Raw genomic sequence first — 17,387 nt, 5'->3', positions numbered from 1 at the left:
ATGAAACCAGGGAAAACATTTAATTTTTATTATACCGTGAGATCATTTAAATTTATGACTTGAAAATTATATTGGCAACATCGTTGACATCTTGATTTGGTTTGTCAAAGTGACGCTTCAAAATTCAACAAAAAATATACAACTGTGAGTTAACAGTTGTATCACAGTAGGTAAAGTTGACTCAAGTTGCAAAAAACCAATTTGGATTTGCAACAGCAATTTTATGGCATTAGTGGTTTGAAATTACTTTAAAACTGTACTTATATGGAAAATATTCAATCCAAACTATGATTTTCAGGTCCCTTTGTGCCTTTATTTGGTTCAAAAATATTGAAAAAATGCTGTTGCAAATGACAAATGGTTTTTTGCAACTTGAGTCGACTATATGTTGTATCGAACATCCGGCTTGGATACAACTGTTAACTCGCCGTTTCATAATTTCTATTGAATTTTGAAGCGTCACTTTGACAATTCAAATCAAAGTGTCAGTGGTGTTGCCAATATAATTTTAAAGTCATAGCCTGCTCTAATTATAAATTTAAATGATCTCACAGTTTATCTACTCTTAATAAATTTGTGAATTTTTACTTTCAGCATTTCTTGTATATTTTTACCAATACCCGTCACAATGATCATTTGAAGAGTTCTCATAACAAAGTCAGATATATAATTTCAAAAAGTATTGTCAGAATAGTTTATTTCACCTTTTTAATCACCAAAATAAATGCAAATCAAGTTTTCGGATTTTTTTTGTTTTCGAGTGTCCCGTTATGAGCGTCAATTTTTAACCTAATTTACTATTTTTTTTCAGTACTAGCACTATTTTCCAACAAAATGAGTCGAGAAATTGTTGAACTTATTTTTTAAAAATCATATTTCCAGTTTGACAACGGAATCTGCAATGTAAATGTGACATTCTCATCAATTTTTTCATGAATTAACTTTGTTACGGCAGGTAAGGTAAGTAAAGCTATCACCAGATTCTCAAAAAATATATTTTTTTCATTATTAACCTTGGACAATAACAAAAAAATTAACTTGTAGGTTGAGAAATCAATGTTTTCAGTTATCATATGCACTATTGTATACTCGTAATTGTACATTCTACAGCTAGTAGTGGAAAAAGTATTTATTTTAATTTTTAATGATTAAATAATTTTTTTATTTACAATAAATAAAACAAATGACCAATAACGAGAACAAAATTGTTGCATATTATAGATCATTAAAAATAAGACAACCATCTGAATTCCCACAAATTTAAAAATAGTTACAAATCTTTTACTCAAGATAAAAAATTAAATATACCAAAAAATATCAATGAAGTAACTCAAATGAGAAATCGTAATTTTGCTATTGAATATCTCAATTCGACCGTGAATAAAAAAATAACAAAGACAGATTTTTGCAAATCTAAAAGTATTTCGAGAAATTCCCTCAATATGGGGCTAAATTCAGTTGGCATAGAGGTTGTACGTAAAACGAAAACAAATGGGAACAAACGGGAACAATCCGGAACAAGAGAGAACAAATCGGAACAATTGGGTACAAAAGAGATGAAAAACAAAATAAAAAATTGGGATGGAGCCGAGTCGAAGACCCGGCCTAGTACGAGTAACTTACCCGACATCAGTTTAAACCAATCTGAATTGACCCGAGATACCTACCTTGTCCGTGTTAACCCACATAAGTCGTCTTCTAATTCTCGCAAATAGTAAATATCATTTCCAACATAAAAACACATGCTCTTTCAACTGGTAATGTCAAATTTCCATGTCACCTCATTATTTTTTCGAGCAACCCCCACCCTCTTCCACCCTTCGTAGTCGAATTGACACCAAACTCTATTCGGTGGTCACTATTACAGAGTTATTTCCAATGGCAAGATCCGAGATTATTTTGTTAAAAGTTTCAGCAGTTATCGCCGTCGATCTATGGAGACGTACCTAAATAACTTTTTCTACTTTGCGTTCGTACTGATGCTATTACAATACTGTTTTGCGTATCGTGAAACAGTGAAATTTAATTTTTTAATTTTAATAATAATAATAATAATAATAATAATTTTATTATCCAACAGTAGGTACACACTGCTAATTACAGGATAACAATTATTTAACTAAAATATAATTAACTCAGTCGAAATACAATAATAACAAATTAATAAAAAATAAATAAGAGAGAAAAAAACAAAAATCTAATACTAAAGAAAGAAATTACTCATTCACGCCCAAAACTGACCAAATTTTCTAATACTTTATCTTTAATTTGTTTTAATGTGGAACAAAAAATGTCAACATTACAACAATAGGTATTCACTTTGCGGCACATTTCAACTAGGGGTCCATTAGCACAGTGACGAGTATTGACACATGGCAAGTAAAATGTTAACGTACTCCTGCTGTTCAGTCTAGGAACATTAAAGTTCAAAGATGAAAGTAAATTTTCATCCGATATAGAATTGTTTATAATTTTACAAACAAACATAATTTGACCTAGTGTACGGCGATCATTTATCGATATATAATCAAACTCATTTAATAAATTATTATAACAATATCCATGGGCCAAATACTCATGATGACGACGATAATACAATGTTTTAAGAAATTTTCTTTGAACAGCTTCAAGCATATGAATGTATTTTTGGTAGGTTGGACTCCATACAATGAAACAATACTCTAACTTGCTACGAATAAAAGCATTGTAAAAAGTTTTTAAAACATTGGAATCAAAAGAAACAGTGTTCCGTGTAAGAAATCCTAAAAGGTTGTAACAATGATTTGTGATATATTCAATGTGGGCATTAAATGTCAACTTACAGTCAAAATACACACCAAGATCTTTAATTTTCTCACAACGTTCTAACAACTGACCATCTGTGCTATAATTGTACAAGACAGGGTTAGCTTTACGAGAGAATGTTATGACTTTACATTTGTTAATATTCAAAGCTAACTTGTTATTCTTACACCAATTTTCAATACTTTCAATATTAAGTTTTGACGGATACTGTGGTGTCGCGGCAGACCGCAGACGTGACCTTGGGTGGAATCCTTCAACTTTAACGGTTTTAAATTTTAAATTATTTTTTTTCATTGAAAAAGTGGCAAAGTAGAAAAAATACTGTATGACATCTCGTTTATAAGGCATTTTATCGCACTTACTCCTTTAGGGCACTCCTCGCTACGCTCGTCGTGCTCTAAACCCGTGCGTGCGATAAAATGCTTCTTATAAGACTCGTATCATAATACAGGCTGTTTGATAAAAAATGCCTCAACCCATAACTTTTTTATTTGTTATCCGATTTCAATGAACAAAAAAACCAAAGATATGGTTTTTCATGCGCAACGAAGCAGTCATAATTTTTTTTTTTGGCGTTATTTTCAATGGCTAACGATAGTCAACTTTTTTTTTCAAATGGACACATGTAGTTTTTTAGGCTCAGTCTGGTAGAGTTTTTTTTTCTGAATCTAATGAAATGATGTATTAAAAGTTATCATGTGGTCCCTAGCTAATTGAAAAAAAAATTAATAGTATATTACAGTACGAGTGGAGAAACTAAAAGATTCACCCACGCGTGTGTCGGATTTAAAGAAAGATATTTGAAAGTGTTGGAAAAATTCGTGACTGGATGAGAAAGAAAAATGTTGATGTTATAACGGAGGAAGTAATACTGACTTATTTTAATGGATTAATGGGAAAATTGGCGCCCCCTTCTTTGTGGTCTACGTATTCAATGTTAAAGTCGACCTTATTCGTTCATGAAAAAGTAGATATTAGCAAGTAAGTGATATTTATTTTAAAGTGATATTATTATCACAATATAGATTGTCAATTTCGGATTTATTAGAACTTTTGAATAAACATGTTGAGCAATTCTAAACGAAAGATTCTTCTTTGAGTGGGGTAAATGAGTGGGCAAATGGTTTTACCTCACACTTTTACCTCACGTTGTCATAGCAAACAATATGAGTGAGCAAAATAAGTACTTTCTCGTTTTGTATCCCAGTGAGAAACGACAAGTTTCGATAACAGGATTGAACAAACAATTTTTAATTGTGGTTCGGTTTATTATAAAATTTTCAAGTAAGCCGTGAAAAACAATTGGAATATAAATAGCAACAAATGTCAAGTATCAGTTTGAAAATTTTCAGGTGCAATCTTGAGGTGTTTTATTATTATTTTCTTGGAAAACATGAATTATAAAAAAAAATTATAATTTAAAACATGAATTATTATTATTATTATTTTTCTATTAAATTTTTGTTTTTGACTAATTGCAATTTTTATTACAGTCGAACATACAATAATAGTCAAATGACTGCTATCCTGCATGACTGGCAATGTTGTTATTTTATACTTAAATAAAAAAAGTTTAAAAAAGCAGATGAAAATTTCTAAGTTGACGTTTGGATGACATTTACCGCACTTTGTATTCCAATTCTTTTTCATAATAAGCTGAACCACAAAAAATTTTTTTTTTTTTCAGTTATCTATGGGCCAGATGATAACTTTCAATACATCATTAGATTCAGAAAAAAAACCTTACCAGACTGAGCCTAAAAAAACTAGATGTGCCCATTTAAAAAAAAAAAAGTTGACTATCGTTAGCTATTGAAGATAACACCAAAAAAATATATTTTATAGCTGTTTTGTAGCGCATGAAAAACCATATCTTTGGTTTTTTTGTTCATTGAAATCGGGTAATAAATAAAAAAGTTATGGGTTGAGGCGTTTTTTATCAAACAGCCTGTATACTATTATAAGTCCGCCATATTGGAAAAATCCGCAAATGGTAAACATCGTTTCCGACATAAAAACACATGCCCTTTCAAACGGTAAAGTCAAATTTTTATGTTCCCTTATTATTTTTGCGACCCTCTTCCACCCCCTGTGGTCCGATTGACACCAAAAGCTTTTCAACTCGAGAGACCACGAGTTTGTGTTGGTCAAATTTTTGAGTAATCGTGGGAGAACCAAAAGTGGGACAGACAGACGCACAGACGCACAGACAGACATCATTCTAAAAACTTCATAAACGTGTTCAGGGGACCTCAAAACGTAAAGATCTGATGAAATGAGCAATTCGAAATTTTTGACCGATCACAATAACTTACCCGTCGGGTAAGTTAAAAATAAAAAATTATTCGATAATGTAGAACATAAAGCAGGTAGTCATAAAAATATAACTTTAGATGAACAAGCAGATGAATTAATTAGTATATCTTTAGAAACTTTTCAGTCATAAATGCAAATGGACAAACTAGTTTCATACATTCCCAACGATGAGTAAGAAAAATGGAAAAAAGATTTAAAACCTATTACATATTACTGAAATAGACAGATTAAAAGATGGAGCAAAAATAGTTGGTTTCAAACAAGAAGTTGTAGATTGAACAATTAATTATGACTGACTGTGAACTAGAGTCCGCTAATAATAAAATAGATGAATTGGAATATAAGTTAGACAACTATAGTAATTATGATGCTAAGAAATTAGCAGAATTAAGAAACAAAACAGTAGTAATACCATCAAACATCGATGATGTAAAGAAAAGAACTGAAAATATTTGAGACATACTAAAAATATGAGAACAATAAATGAAAAGACTCAAAAATTGTAAATTAAATGGAAAGAATTTAAATATATTCAATGCAGAATATCCAAAATTTCGAAAAACGTTTTCAAGTCTTGTTCAACAAGTTAATCAATTAAAAATTATTATTTTTGTTCTTATTATTTCTTTATTATCGTAATTATTATTATTGTTTTCTTAATTTATTATTTCAACACTAATAAAAAATAGCGATTTATTCAACAATGTCCATGAACGTACCTATGATGATACTAATACGTGTCCATATGCTAATGTATCTGTAGAATTGGGCAAAAGATGTCTTTTATCATCTTTCCAAATTAGAGACTTTTTCTTTACTTCTTCAGTAAAAATATCATGTTTATGACTCCTGATCAGGATCACTTTCTGTCTATGAAAGTATTCTTTTTGATTAAACAAGCAATTTTTGTAATCTTGAAAACTTATTTCTTTTTTCAATACTGCTTTCTTGATACCTTTTAATTTTTTCGAAACAGAATTTTCGGTTCTGTAACTGTACATTTTTGATCTTAAACCTATATACTCTAATATCTTAATACCGTTCAATTCATATTTAAATTTTCCTATTACTTTCTTATTTTTATCTGAATAGAATGGATGGTCCTTTGGATAATCAGATATATCAAAATAGTCGGAATTGTTTTTCATAAATTCATAAAAATCGGCCTTTTTAATCTCATATACAAAACTATCGGTATCTCCATAAAGAAGTTTTATGTTTTCATTAAATTCTTTTTTAATTACATTGTAATGGAAGCTATACATTAACAATTTTGATAAATCTAATACAGCTTGCCCAATGTAAATTGGTTTATTAAACAATACTTTGGTTTTATAATTATGCTGCCAGGTGCTTATTAAGTATAGTTCTGTGTTTAAAATTAGGTTTGTTTATCGCTTTTTGTAATTTTTCTTCATCACAATATAATTTAATATTTTGTTGGTTTCTGACAGATTGCATAGACTTACCATATGGGGCATTAACCATTAATTTCCAGAAATCTTTTTCAAAATCATTTTTCGCCTTTTGTCTTTGTTCAGTATTAAATTTTACATATGGTGCTATGAAATTTAACTGAGTAAATTTTATACCTCTGTGAACCTTTGTTATTCTAATATCTAAGCTTTTGTAAAGTTTTAATGTTTTGTAATGAATTATATAATTTTTCTTATCATAGAAATGACAAAGCAGTTTTTCTACTTTTCCGCCCGGAGGAATTCTATTTTCCGGAGTCAAAGGCAAGTCATTGAATTTGTTATGAATAGCCAAGTCTACAGGGAATGCTAAATCAACTTCTAAAACATAACCCGTATCATTATCTGATAACAATATACCGTCAACATTTTTAATTTCATCACAAATCAACCATTTAACGTCTTTTTCTGGTAATTTCTGAGATAAAGCCTATCCATATAGATTATTAGCATCTATACAGGGTGTCCCAAAAATGGCGTACTAACGGTGCACTACGGTGTAGAAGAGATTACCGTAAACGCCAGAAAAATGTTAAAAAAATTCTATTGGGCTTATTTTCTGATTTGACGGTCTTTGAATGTGGCACTTAACAGGTCAATTATTTTGAAATATATGTATGAAACTGTCATGACAGCTACGTCTAATCGTACATATTATCACAAAGTACAAGATCACTCACTATCAGTATCTAATCCTGCATAATAGAGAATTTTGAAGTTTTGGAAATCGAAAAAATTATTTTTTCTATTATTGATTCAAAAAATTGAAATTCACGCATAGTTATCGGTGCCTGAAGTGGGTCATTTTCTAACGTGTATTTCTTTTTGCATTGTTAGTAAGATCGAAACCATAGAAACCATACAAAACAGTGTGTGAAATGCGATTTCACGCATACGACTATTTCTGTGTTTCACTTCACGCACTGTATTTTATTAGTTACCTAGCAACATGGTCACTGCATTGAAACTTCAGAGTTCCTTCAAAAATTTGAATTTTTAATTTCAATTTTTTGAATCAATTATAGAAAAAATATTGTTTATATTTCGTGCGTGAAGATGTTTTTGTGCATTCAAAGGCTTATACTGCCTCGACCTTCGTCTCGGCGTAAAAGACCTTTTCATGCACAAAAAACACTCTCTTCACGCACTTAATATAAAAATAACTATTAAATTCTCTACGGTAACATTGCAAGGTAATGATGTATAAATATATCATTGTTTACATTGTATTATCGTTAATTAATTAATTAGGCAGAATATAGCCTAAGGGAGTCCGTTTCGGCTCAGGGACGCGAGGGTCGCGGGTACGATTCCGACTCAGGGTGAAATTTAAAATAATTAAAAAAAAAAAGGCTATATTCTGTCTCGTGATTCGGAAGTCACGTTAAGCCATTGGTCCCGGTCTATTGAGTTGGTCACCATGCCCCTCATAGATTTGTAAACCAGTCCTAGATTGTGTAACAAATTTTTAATAATAAAAATAATTGATTTTTTTGTCGGAAACATTTTTTCCATATTTTTTTCATGTACATTTAAGCGTCCTCGATAAGGTAGTAAGTAGTTTGTACGCCATTTTTGGGACACCCTGTATAGATAATCTGAGTATTTTCATCTACTTGTTACTGCACTGTGAAATACCTCCTCTAATTCCGTTTTCAAAAAACAAATACATTTCATAATCAGTTAATAATTCCAACTCCACTGAAGTATATTTGAGCATACAGTTCCAAGCTAACCCCGCTAATACCAACAAGCTAATACCAAACAGGTGCAGTCCATAACTTTTTTCCAAACATAAGGTATCCTTAGGTATCTCTTATGTATTTCTTATGTCTTATGTCCATTGTGAATAAGCACTTAGTCTCTAAAATTTTCAAATACATCAGTTAACAGCAAAACATCTAGTTTTAAATATAAATCATGCCATTCACCTAAGTTTTTAATTTAAAAATATTTCCATACTTTCACCGCATGTTTGAATTCTTCTTGAGAAATTCCTTCTTTTGTAAGCAAAGAATAAAATGTATCTATTGATGGGAGTTTTGTTTCAGAAAATTTCTCAAAAGAATCACATCTAATTCATGATTTAAAAAGTACTTAATGATTTCTCTTAACTTAACTTGATTCTAGATTAGATGACAAATTGGCTAGACTACTTGCTAAAAATCTAAGTGAATCGATAAATCTCAATTCGATATAATTATCCATTATCATCCATTCTTAAAATTTTACTGAAGGAAATATATTACTCTTCGTTATTAGGTATTAATTTCAATTGACTTTTATTTTCTCCTAGATTTTTAATAAACAAATGACAATCGTAAGAACTTAAATTATGAAATAAAATTGGAATGAACAATGGTTGTTTATATTTCAAATTGCAGTTTCTACAAGCAGCTCTGTATATATTTTCCAGTATAATGATCGTGATCTCTTACTTTTGGGTTTTCTATTGAAAACACATTTTCACAAAGATAACATATTTTTGTTTTCTTATATTCTTCTAGTTCGATAACTTTTATGGGTTTATTTTCTTTTTAGAATTTGCGTTTATAATACATCTATAAACGTCAGTCAGTAGGAGTCGTTTATGGCTTTATAAAAGTACACTGTACTTTAATGAAATTTTTATCAATATTTCAGTGTATTTCACCAAAAAACTTCCAATATTAATGTTCAAACTGTACTTTTTAACATCTGTTGCAGATGTAGTTGCATCCGTTACCTTGAATTACCAATTAATACGAAATTCCCTAGAATTTGAAAATTAATTTTTTTTGTTTAAAAATTAAAACAAGGGTGCAAATTCTAAAAAATAACAAAAAAACTGGTTTCATATTGGCGCACTCGTCCCATAGAAAACTCCCCTACGGGTCGTTTTCTACACCTGGGACTCGTGCACTCTTAATATACACCCACCGGCAAAAAAAACGGAACACTAATTAGTCAACAACAAATTATTCCCATAATACCTATTTTGATGTATTTTGACCAGGAGGCGATGATAGCAAACATAACCTTGAACATTAGCGTAGGCTATTTTATTAGCAATTTCGCATAAAAACAAATTTTTTGCTTAAAAACCTTCTTTTCTTAAATTTACTATTTTTATAATAATCAAGCAACCTGGTTAGATTTTTATAACTTTTGTAATTTTTTATTGTTGTTAACTTCGAATTTAAGTGCAGAACGTAAAAAATGTCTCTAGCTGGTGTAAATATTGCCAGAGCAGTAGCTTTGGTTGAAGACTGTTGTTGTTTCCGTTATGCAGCTAATGCTATTGAGGCTCCTCTTGCTTGTCGTCACCGAGCTGTTAGAAGGTTTCAAAAGACTGATTGAAAAAGAGCAACCACATACCGCGACGATAGATTTTTAAATAATAATGGTGTTCCGCTTTTTCTGCCGGTGAGTGTATAATCCATAACCACATGGAATATGAAATTGTGTTTTATGAGTATATGATGTTTCAGGATTTGGTTTGCATGTATGAATAGGTTTCAGAATAGATTCAAAATGAGAATAAATTTATCATATCCATATATGTTTCTATATCTATACCTTCTTCTAGATTATTATGTTGATACGTTAATAATCTTCCCTTAAAAGCAACCTGAACTAAAATAAAATCTGACTCTGGATTATGTCTTGCTTAATGCAACTGCATCCGACTTTCCTTAATATATTTTCCACATTCATCACACTTGATCTTTTTTACTCATTCTTTTTTCGGTTTAGAAAATATGGCATCATTAAACGGAAATATTTCCAAGCTCTTCTTGTTTTCTCTTTTTATTTTTAATTGCTCTTCAGCATTAATAATCTCGTTTATCAATTCTGTCTTATTGTATCTTTTAATGTATCTTATACCCAAAGATTTTGCCATATTACGTAATTCGAGCAAACGACGACTATTCAAATAATGTTTTAATTTATGCAAATGTATTCGAGTTTCCTCGACATATTATGTTCCACACATATCACATTTGATCCTCTTTACTCTAATTTTCTTCGGTTTAGCAAATATATCCTCATCAAACTGAAATGTTTTTAGGTTCTTTTTGTTTTCTTTCTCTTTATGTAGCTGCATTCGGGTGCTTTTGATATATTTTCCACATATGTCACACTTGATTTTCTTAATTCTCTTTTTCTTTGGTTTAGCAAATAAATCATCAATCATCATCAAATGAAAATATTTCTGAATTTCGCAAAAAATGCATATTTGATTTTTTTTCATTTTTTATGTCCTTATGTAATCGCTCTTCAGCTTTAATAATAGCTTTTATTAAGTCTGCTTTATTATATTTTCTAATATATTTGATGTCTAATGATTTTGCAATATTAAACAGCTCAGATAAATGAAGATTATTTAAGTTCCTTCGTTCCATTTATTATAGGAAAAAATCTAACAAACAATTTTCAGCAAACAAATAAGTTCAATCTATTTTTATGCAAATCTGTTTTTATATCTTTTAAAATTAGTTCTAGTGTAATATCTACCACAATCACATAATAAACGAATAGAATTAACTGCTTTTTTACATTGTTTACATGTTTTTTTCATATTTATTTCTATAGTTATAAAAATCATCGGACCGATCGAGGGTATTACGTGCGTGTTTATCTTTAAGAAATAAATTTAGAAACAATTATTGTTATGTACACTATAATTAAATTTCATTTTTTTTAATCAATAACAAAATTAGCATAAACAATACCATCCGAAATACAATCCGAAAGCGTCTGTATAATAGTATATTATGTTATGAGGAGCAAAATAGATATTTATGTATCAAGGGAATTGTGAAGATGTTTATGTTCGAGGGCAACCAGTTTAAAAGGTCGAGGGCCGCCAGGCCCGAGAGTTTTTAAGGTGCCCGAGAGCATAAACATCGAGTAATGCCCGTGGTGCATACAACGTTTTATGTTTCACTGCATTTGAATTTGTGAACATTTAAAAAATTAATAAATTGTGAACTTGATTTTGCTAAATTTCTTAGTTTGCGGTGGCTCGTATCTATGACGACTTGTTTGAGCGGGCGTAATAAGCGGGCATTATGATTTATACGCCCTAGGGCAGTATAGCCTACTTAATATATCTCGTTGTCAAGGTATTAAAAACAAATAATGATTCAGTGAAACATAAATGAAGTTTTATGTGCTGAGGCTGGTAGATTGGCCAAAGCACATAAAACCATTTTTGCTCCGAATAACATATACCTACTATTTTATCTCCAAACGCAATAAAACCATAAAACGAACACCATTAGAACGCAATTTTAGTGATTTAAATTATTAATAAGTATTGTGTAATTATTCATGATAAATCGTAATACCTAATACAATTTGTCCGTGGTTACGTTGTCAACAAAAACAAAATTTTGAAAAAAACTCTAAAAGTGTCATCAGCTGTGTAATAAGTTTACAAGAGTTTTCAAGTGATTCTGAAAAGAAATTGACAATGATGTCACAATCCGAATTAGAATGCACGCCGCCCGAGGTTTCTGAAGCAGCAAAAGCATCAATTGAAAATTTATTACCATCTAGTCGAACAGTGAACCCAGTATATACCAATAGATCTGACCGAGGATCTGATGTGATTGCAAAACTTAATTTGGGAAATATTAACAATAAGTTAAGTGAAGTGAGTGAAAGTGGTCTTTTTCAAAACCCAGTTTTAAATAATTGTACTATTGCGAGCACGGAATTTCGGGCAGACTTGAAATTTGACTGATATAAAATGTGAAATAGGCTTTAGGTGCTAGACGTATTAATAACCTCATTTTAATATCCACTATTGTCACATATCATTTTCACAAATTGCATTCATCAATCCTGAAAAGTTGCAGGTGCTCAGATGTGATTTTCCAAAAACTGAACAGTGTTTTATTAAATTTTGGAAATCAATAGCCAAAATGTAAAATAATTGTGCATAATATGTGCAGTTTATTTTGAAGTCCAGTCAAAATTAATTATGACATTTATGACAATAAAGCTTAGACTACATTGGCTTTTTTTAAATGACATTTAAATTGCTGCCCGAAATTCCATGCTCCCAATAGTACGTTCACAATAAATATTAATAAATGATTTCGCTGAACTCTGATTTTTGTACAGTTAATTTCAAAATTATCGAGTACACCTCAAAAATCAAGAAGTCGATATATTACAGTTTTTTCCACACGTAAAGATGCCTTTTTGAAATTTGAGCGTCATATTTTTTATATAGGTTAGGTGAGTTTGACAACATAAAATGTCGCTGATATTTTAGAATACCATAATAGTGTCTGTTTTATCCTCTGCACGATGCTCTTCGCGATGTTATAATACTGAGCTACCTCTGGATTAACCACCCTTCTTCTAATTTGGAAAGAATGAGCATTTTCGCGTTTTCGGTTAGGTTAAGCATTTTGTTTGTCAAAATTAACACTAATCATTGACAAAAAATGTAAGTGCATTTCACACTGTAGAAAATTAGGTGTACTCCATAATTTTGAAATTAACTGTAGTTTATCTGATTTGGCACATAAAATAGTCAATTTTGCTATTTTATGTGTTTAATCACATAAAATGACACTTTTACCTTGTCATTTGAGTGACACAATTTGTCACTTTTATGACGTTTGAAGAAAATAGTTATTTATGTTACAAGTGTTGTTGCTTTACGAACAGTAATATGGCGCAAGACGCAGTCGAGCGCTGTATGTGAGTGAGTAAAGCAATGGAGTTTTCACAAGAGTACCGTACAATATTTTTTGTGCTGCCTTTTGTCATAAAACATATTTTTGAATCATTAACATAATAATTATTACTTAAACAAAGTTATGTTGGTATTCAATTTAGCACTAAATATGTCAAATGTCAATCTGTCATGACAGCTACGTCTAATCGTACATATTATCACAAAGTACAAGATCACTCACTACCAATATCTAATCCTGTATAATAAAGAATTTAGAAGCTTTGGAAATCGAAAAAATTATTTTAAATCCTCTACGGTAACATTGCAAGGTAATGATGTATGAATATATCTTCGTTTACATTGTATTATCGTTAATAATAATAATAAAAATAATTGATTTTTTTGTCGGAAACATTTTTTCCATATTTTTTTCATGTACATTTAAACATCCTCGATAAGGTAGTAAGTAAGTAGTTTGTACGCCATTTTTGGGACAACCTGTATAAATGGTTGACATTCATTTTGAAATATGGTGAGGATGATGATGTAAAATATTAAAATATAAATGAAAAGACATTTCTTGAAAAAACAGCTTTTAATGCTTTATCTCGCAAAAAGAAAAGTTTTATTTTTCCGATTTTTGTTCAAAAGGGAAATACAACATAGCTAGAATATTAATCAGGTACTTCTGAACAAATACTGGCAACTTTGATATTTTTTTCAAAGTGACAGCAATTTTTTTTTTAGACATTTTTACTTGGTCAACAGGTGTCCCCTACTAAGCCCCGAACTCGGAATACGATAACTTTAAGACATCCTGTATAATAAAAACAAATAATAATAATAATAAAAAAACAAATGTAATAGTGGCCATTAATAATACAGGTGTCCCCAAAAAAGAAGACGAGTCCATAACTTCTTTATTTATCGGAAGATTTTAATCATTTGTACACCAAATTAAATGGTTGTCAATAGGCTACAAAATGGCCTAATAAATTCAAGTATAGCACCATGGGCTTCAAGGGTAAACTGTCAAAAATTTTTTTTTCAAATGGGATTACATATTTTTTTTTAGTAATTCTGATAGATTTTTATTCTGAAAACAACAGTGTATCACAAGTATTAGGCATTAACGATCTTTTTGGGACCGAGTTGGCTATGATTTTTTCTTTTCATGTTGGACTAACTGACTCAGTGATGCAACGGATGCAATTTTTTTTCCTGTCAGTGTCTGTTCGACATTTTCTTGCCACCGCATTGCCAGATTTATTATTTTCATATTCGTAAGAAACTAAATGATTTATTAAGTGTGTAAAAATAATTTAAATTTCCGTCAAAGGAACAGTCAAAATTGCCAAAATAATTTTATTACGATAAAAAATTTCTATTAAACGATTTAATTTAATTTAAAAAAGACAAACCAGATTTAATAGATCCAGCAACAATGTACCTATTCAGAAAATATAACCCTAAACTGAAAACAACCTAACCTAACACAAAAAGTGTCAATTTCCTTTAGGGAATGTAGTTATCACCGAGGTACTGCCAACAAAATCACTAGATGGTCATAGCCAACTCGGTCCCAAAAAGATCGTGAATGCCTTATACGCTATACGTTTTCCTAAAGGAATGCATCCCAGTGTGAATGTTATTAATTAAGCGTCTTGACCAACGACACAGAGAAAAAAATTGTAACCATGACAACTACATACGGTAATTTTTAGTTACCTATTGCGTTGCTGCCATTTTCATTTTCATTTACTAAGAGTTTTTTTTTTTTTAACTGAAAGCTACAGAATAGTTTTTGGTACAAAATCGGGGTTTATGTTATGCTATGCTATGCTACTAAAACACCTGTCCGTCCTTTTTGACACATCCGATATAAAAAAGAGTCGCTTTTATTAAATTTTTTCGTTCAAATGATTTGATTAGTTTGGTTATACAACGTGATCAACAATGACTGAGTCTGTTGGCAATGAAACAATTGAAAAATATTGGTGTTTTTTGTCTCGTGATTGGCACTGCACGGATGTTTTAGCTTGACACGACATTAATATTTGGTTATTTGTGTATCAAGGCCCAAAAAGTGCATCTTTTCCGTCCGAGTCTGAGTTTTCTACTAGAAAACATGCGGATGACAAAAGGCATTTTTTGACCGAGGTGCACACAACTTTAAATAAATACATATGTACTATGGCGGACAAAAAATTTTGAACGACTTCTTATTCCTTTGACATATAAATGTAAAACTGGCTTTATGGTCAACTAACCTCATTTTTTATTTTTGCCTTTCTTGTCATGTCACCAGTGACAGATTAGTCAATCATAAATTAACACAAAAATTTTGGTGTGCCTATGTCGGCTCACGAATGGTGAACGTGGATGAATCGTAATCGTTACTGTACATTCTTTGCTGTCGAAATTGCGAAAGTCGCTGCAGCCCCTAGGCTATCCAGTGGTGTAGATAGGTACTATCGCGGCCAAAATACTTTGGTCGTCAATTTTTGACACTTCAAATGTAAATCAAGTATTAATGTCAATATACATGACAATTTCAAATTATTCTTGTCAAAAATATGGCACTTTCAGTTTTTGATAAATATAGAATCGTCTTACTTGCTTCTGAAGGTTGTCTAAACCGCGACCATGTTGATCTTTTGCTTTTGAACCCTGCCTCCACAGCTGGGATTTACCCCACCCGTATGACACTCATAGATTAAAATAATTTTGACAGTAGTAAAAAATAAGGTTAAACATCCTAAAGTTTGCTTTACAATTGAATGTCATTTATGTCACATTGACGACCAAAGTATTTTGGCCGCGATAGTACTATCGGTGGACATAAAAACCTGGGACAAACGTCACAATTGTATAAAGTCAAAAATCAGAAATATACATTGGGTAAATTTGGCTTTTTACAAACAAGGTTATAAAAATTATGACATATTGTCAGAAACACCAAGTTAAAGTTCAGTTCTTTAACGTTCTCTTCATTGACAATGATTTTATATAATAACACAATTGATCTAGCATCTCTTACGTTCAAGGAGTTAATTTTAAATACTGACAATTTTTATTTTGAGTGACAATTCAAAAGTCTGATATACAATGAGCAAATTTTGGATGTCCCAGGTTTTAATGTCCACCGATAGTACCTATCTAGTTCTTACAGGTTTAGCAGCAACAGAAAATCAGGAATGTCTTCATCATAGATGAAACCAAATTTAGTCCTATTTACGTCAAGACAGAACGACCCAACAGGTTGCATTTTGGTACGCAAATATAAAAAAATTCAAAGTACAGATCAATCCACAATACTAACAAATTATAACATTTTATTAAACTTAAAATTAAAATTTTAAAATAAAAAAAAAATTACAAAATAAAACTGAAGAAGTCAATATTTGATCATTGCTCCATTTTGCTGTACAACCAACAGCAATCTATTCCTCATGGACAGGCACAGATTTCGGTGATAGTCGGGGGTAATGCTATCCATGCTTCGGTAATCGCAGTCAAAAGTTCTTCCCTGTTTCGAAATATTCTCCGCTGAGCTTTTAATTTTTTTACTAATAATCCCCACATATTCTCTATTGGATTTAGATCCGGACTGCGACTTGGCCACTCAAGAACGTTTATATTACGATCTTGAACCCATGCTGCTACCCTATGTGCTGTGTGGATTGAGCAATTATCATGTTGAAAAATAAAATTATTATTAGGAAAATGTGGTTCCACAGAAGGCAGCAGCACGTTTTCAAGAATCCTAATATAAACGGCACTGGTTAACCTCTCCTCCACATGTAAGATTACCCCCAGACTCTCCACCGAAATCCAGGCCCACATATTTACCGAAAAACGGCCACTACGATCGGTAGCATCAACATAACGTTCTTCGTACCTCGTATTTCTGGGTCGATATACTCTTAATCGGCCATTGGGGCACGATTGAAACGTTTTTTCGTCTGAAAAAACTACTCGACTCCAGAAGGCATCATCCTGTGGCAAGTGTTGTAGAGCAAAACCAACTCTGACTTCCTTGTGGCGAGGTGTTAAGGTCATTTTTCTTGCTGCCACGTGATTCTTGATCCCACTTGCCTTTATTCGTCGTC

General features: G+C 31.1%; 2 protein-coding genes across 2 annotated transcripts in view; one reads left to right on the top strand and one right to left on the bottom strand.

The window, feature by feature from the left end:
* Positions 1–17,387, bottom strand: part of Ptr (Patched-related) — a 185,716-nt gene that overhangs the window by 54,317 nt on the left and 114,012 nt on the right. The gene's annotated exons all lie outside the window — the stretch shown is intronic.
* The window catches only part of Pkcdelta (Protein kinase C delta), a 111,446-nt gene that overhangs the window by 53,652 nt on the left and 40,407 nt on the right, over positions 1–17,387 (top strand). The gene's annotated exons all lie outside the window — the stretch shown is intronic.

Source organism: Tenebrio molitor, chromosome 3, assembly GCF_963966145.1.
Source record: "Tenebrio molitor chromosome 3, icTenMoli1.1, whole genome shotgun sequence".
Taxonomy (NCBI): Eukaryota; Metazoa; Arthropoda; class Insecta; order Coleoptera; family Tenebrionidae; genus Tenebrio; species Tenebrio molitor.
The sequence above is the reverse complement of the archived record's forward strand: the minus strand, read 5'-3'. Positions and strand labels throughout refer to the sequence as shown.